Source organism: Suncus etruscus, chromosome 15 (genome assembly GCF_024139225.1).
Source record: "Suncus etruscus isolate mSunEtr1 chromosome 15, mSunEtr1.pri.cur, whole genome shotgun sequence".
NCBI lineage: Eukaryota > Metazoa > Chordata > Mammalia > Eulipotyphla > Soricidae > Suncus > Suncus etruscus.
This window is the reverse complement of record NC_064862.1, coordinates 16870499-16875701: the sequence shown is the minus strand read 5'-3', so window position 1 is coordinate 16875701 and position 5203 is coordinate 16870499. Positions and strand designations below refer to the sequence as shown.

At 38.4% G+C, this 5203-nt stretch overlaps 1 pseudogene; it reads right to left on the bottom strand.

Moving 5' to 3' along the window:
* Positions 1-2987: 2987 nt before the first annotated feature.
* Positions 2988-3138, bottom strand: LOC126031465 (uncharacterized; annotated as a pseudogene).
* Positions 3139-5203: the final 2065 nt, after the last annotated feature.

Here is a 5203-nt window from a genome sequence, read left to right as displayed (position 1 = left end):
GTCTAGTCTGCCATTTTCATTCCATGAAGAAATTCACACTTGAACACCTCCATTGTAGTAGAAGAGTTAATTCTGAATTATGTTGAAGTGGAAGATGGTATTTATGATCATATGTACACAACTGGAACAACAGATGATAATATCATGAATCCTCAGAAAATAGCATGCTTCCTACTTATTAAGATGTTGACTAGTCTGTCTCAAGCCATATGTTAACTGTTAATAGAGATCTTGTCACAGGCCTAATTAATGTATGTGTCATTGAATTATAATCATTATAAAGGCTAATTAAGTTAAGAGGTGATATCAGTGTCCGCAAAATTTCTTTTTTGATTGGCATATTTATTTTTCAGGGTTGCAATATCACCATGTGTCATTGAGTAGGTGGCTTAAGTAACAAAATATTTTCTCCTACACTTTTGGAGGTTATAAATTCCAGGCAGCAGGTCTGGGTCTTATGAGGGCCACATGGAAAGTAACTGTAACTGGGCTGGCAGATGACCACCTTATCTTTGTCTCATCACAAGGTCCTCCTTGTGTACCATTGTGTCTGATTTACCTTTTCTGGTACATTCATAACAGTCCTCCTTCCCATGAATTTATTTACATTTAGTTCCCTCTTTTAAGACCCCTGTCTTAAGTACAATGATCTTTGGTAATATTAATCATGAGCACTTCAACATATGGATTTGACTGGATACAATGCAGCCCATGCAAGCAAATGGCTATAAATAAATTTTTAGAATCTAATGCACTGACAATCATCATATGAGCTCTGAGGGCTGCAGTTTGTCAGCATTAAATTATTCCTAGAAAGCAAGGCTTTTTATTTATTTTTACTTTATTAAAATGTTTGTTTGGGGTTGACAAATTCCATCAAGTGGTTTGATTTTTATTAAGACCAACTGGCAAAGAGAGATCATGCTAGGGGGCAGAGAGGAGATACAATTTTAATTAACAATTTTCATTTCTACTAATTATAGGTCTATCAGTGTCATTCTAGTTTAAACCAGCAATCCCTCCTCACTAATAAGTTTTTAATGATCCAGAAACCATGTGGCTGTGTGAGGGCTCAGAGTAGTTACTGTTTTTCAGAGTCTCATCCACTGTGTAGTGGATACAGGGATGGTGAGGGCTGAAGAAGGCATACTGGGGTTCACATGGAGGGCACAGACGGCCTGAGAGCCCCTGAAGGAAGAAGTCTGAATGCATAACTAAATTGAACTGTGGTCCAGATTTTGAAGCTGCAAATACATTTTATAAAAGTGAATGGAGGGGTCAGAGTGGTGGCGCAAGCCTAGGATGGGCCATGGTTCGATCCCCTGGCATCCCATATGGCCCCCAAGCAAGGAGCAATTTCTGAGCTCATAGCCAGGAGTAATCCCTGAGCATCACTAGGTGTGGCCAAAAACAAAACAAAACAAAACAAAAAAGGTGAATAGATTTTGAGTCAATAGTCCTACTCCTTTGTATTTCTTATCCTTATTAAGAAGTGTGAGTATTCATAGGTTTGTAAAAATTTTTGTAGTTTTAATCATCTTAACTGTGAGTCTGAGAGAGAAGACAGCAGGTAAACCACTTGCTTTGCATACAGCCAATTGGGGTTCAAGCTGGCACACTCTGTATGGCACCCTCAGGAATGACCCCTGAATGCAGAGCCAGCAGTAAACCTTTCTATTTTCTTCTTGTCTTGCACTGTTTGCTCATGTACATCTGGGGACTCTAAGGGGCCCTTTGTGTTCCATGGTCTTAGATGTCAGGAGCCTGGTTCTGCTATGTAGATGGTTTACACATTTAAATACATACAAGTCACTTCTTGAGAGGAGGCACAAGTGTGTGAACAGACCATCTCACTATTTGGTTTTCTCCAAATTGGCATATTCCACATATGGATTGACCAAAAGTCTCCTAGTCACTTGTGGTTTTTCCATGTTTATACCTCTTAGCTGGTGTATAAGATGACCCTTCAACCCATGAAAAACTTCCTAAAAGTCTTAAAAGTAAGTTACTTCTTAAACGTAAGAGGGATGTGGATCACTCGTCCCTGAAGCTGGAACAAGTTTTAGCATGCCGTATACCAGCATATAATATGACTCCCGACTTTTAGGAAGTTTTTCATGGGTTGAAGGGTCGTCTTATACGCGGCCAAATATGATAAATAGAGATGTGAGTTGTTTCTTTGTTGAAAGCAAATACTTCTTTTTCTTTAAGATGTACACACACACACACACACACACACACACACACACACACACACACACACACACACACACAGCATCCTCGTCCTTAAGATAGCAAATACTTCTAAGAGACTTTCCCTAATCCCTTGTGAAGTTATTTCCTAGTTTTTGCCTCTTGCAGCACCTATCACAGTTGCCATTTTTCTGGAAATGCTGTATGATCTCCTCAAAGGATGGACTTGGACTGATCCTTTTCTAGTCTGGAGGAAGAAAATATGATTCTATGTACTTCCTCATTTGGAGCAGTGCCATCTCCTATTGGAATCTTTTTTTTTTTTTTTTTTTTTTTTTAGAATCCAATACAACAAGGACCAATAGAGCTATCTTGGTTCTGCTGTGTACTTTGCTTAGAGAGCTGGATTTGTATGCTATGATGAGCTTCCTGTTCGAAAATTGAATTTTCTTGGTTAGTCTTCTCAAAACAAAGTCAAACTCATAGTCTCTCTTTGACACTCACCTTGAATTATTCTTTTCCTAATTATATCAGTTGGGGCAATGGCATAGAGTTCCAATTGAACTAAAAAAAATAGAATGAGTGTTACTTTGGTCATTTGATAATTTGCAGGCAATTCAGAAGACATTAACTGAAATATTTTTTGTGCATAGGAATGCATGTATATGAATGAGCATACTTGTGTGGTACATGGGCATAAATCATCATGTAGTACTCTCTCTGTCTCGGTTTCCCTCTGCAGTTATTCTACCTAGTCATTTTACTTGGTGACTATTCTTTTATTTTTTTCCCCTCAGGGGAGAGTGAGAAAGCAGTCCCCCACTACCATAAATTACGCAGTCGAGTTTCCCACATTTGGGGTCAACACACCCGAGTGCAATGGGAGAGCCTCACCCTGGGGAAACCACCTTCCTGATCATAGAATTGCCCCTGCCAGGTAATTATACTTGGTGACTATTCTAATTAAAATGCAAATGTCTTCCTTTGCTAAGGATTAAGAAGTACAGATATTTGAAAACCTTAAGTTTGGGGAGGAAGGTTTTGGGCCACACCAAGCAGCACTCAGGGGTTATTCCTGGCTTTGTGCTCAGAAGTCACCTGGGGGAATCACTTTGGCTCCAGCTATTTCAAACTTTGAGGATAATTTCTTTGTGTTTTGTATTCTTCCCATGAGAAACTTTTTTTTTAACATAAAATATTTTCTTGGGACCAGAGTGGTAGCACATTTGCCTTCACGCAGCTGACCCAGGACGGACGAGGGTTTGATCCCCGACATCCCATATGGCCCCCCGAGCCAGAACAATTTCTGAGCACAGAGAGCCACTGGGTGTGACCCCCCCCCAAAAAAACAAAAACAATAAAAGATGCTTTTTTTAATTTTAAATAATTTTTATTCCAGCCAATGTGAATTACAAGTCTTTCTCAGTTATATTTAAGGTACATAGTGACAGTGAATAAGGGCCATTCCCATCACCATTGTTGTCCTCCCTTCACTCCCTGCTCCCAGCATGCATCCCATACCTCCTCCCTTTGTCCCCTGGACTGCTAGTGTAAAAAAGATTTTCTAAGATGGATTCTGTGAGGCTTTGTTTTTCTTGTGCTCACTTCCCTTAGCTATTCAGATTAAGAACCAAATGCTCTTTCTCAAAGATATCTATCAGCTTACTACATTATCCCTTTTGTTGTCAACCCAAAGCTGCTTAAGCTACTAATAAAAGTTTGTGACCATCTGAGTTCTACCTGCCACATATTAATTATAACTCACTTCTCTCTTCGAACTTAAATTTCCTGGTTGATGCTATTATAATGTGAAAAGGTTTGTTGTATTCTCAGAAATTCAAATGAGAAGTACCAGTTTCTAAGTCCAATGTATATCAAGTTTTTCTTTTAAAAATCTTACCCAACCTTTTTTATTGCTCTAAAATATCCTAATTCTCCACTTCATACTTTTGTCTTGTCTGTTTCAGGGTTTGGAGACCATACCTAGTGGTGCTCAAGAGCTATTCCTGACTCTGTGCACAGGCCTTGCTTGAGAGATTAAATGTGGTGTCAGGAATGGAGCCGAAATCAGGAGTCTGCAAAGGAAGTGCCTTAGCCCCAGTGCTATCTCTGGCCCTTTCATTTCATACTATTAAGCTTCTTCTTTATTCCAGAAAAATCTATAAAGATCAAAGTCAATCAACTTTCACCTTTGTAAACTAAGATTCACAAATAGAAGCAACTTCTTTTCCTCCCAAATCCTCCCCTTTTCCATTCTCTTACTATTATCTTTATTTTGATGTGTGTCAATGAAATAGTGTCGGATTACCCAGGTTCCACCCTATTCAGTATATGCTTATTCATCAACTAGTAGGAAGCACCTTTGATTGTGTGTGTACTTCTTGCAAATGAACAAGTTGGCTTCAGTTGCTTAAAGATTTAAAACTCCTAGATCAGAAACAAAGAACTTCAGAGTGCAAGCAGCATGAGGTAGCATCTTGGCATCCAACTCCTTTTTGCCCTCCTGTCCCACAGAAGCAAATGGACCTGCTTCTGTAAGTAAATACCTGGACAGGCAGAGAAGTTATCTTACAAAAAAACTCAGAATCTTAAGAATTCTTAATGTTTTATAATGAGCAGTAAACATGGCTGCTCTATGCATATAGAGAGATGCTATTATCTTTTATTCTCCAGGGCTATTTGCAAGACAAACATACTTGAAAAATAGTCCAAGACAAAGACAAAGATAATAAACATTGCTGTTTACCAAACATGAAAGCCAGGAAGAATTGTCCTTTAGCAATGGGGTTTCTAGCAGAATTTCTGCAGAATAACTTTCCTTTGCAGTGTACAATTTTATTTCTTTGTATAAGTGGATTTAAATTTCACCCTGTATCTTTTACTTTTCAATTTATCTCACATTCTTTATTTCTTGTTTGGTTTGATTTTTGCTATTAGCTAGTATGTTCTTTATGTTCATGGCTTTATTTTTATTTGTTAAATTTTGGCTGACTGTTTTGTTTTGTTTTGA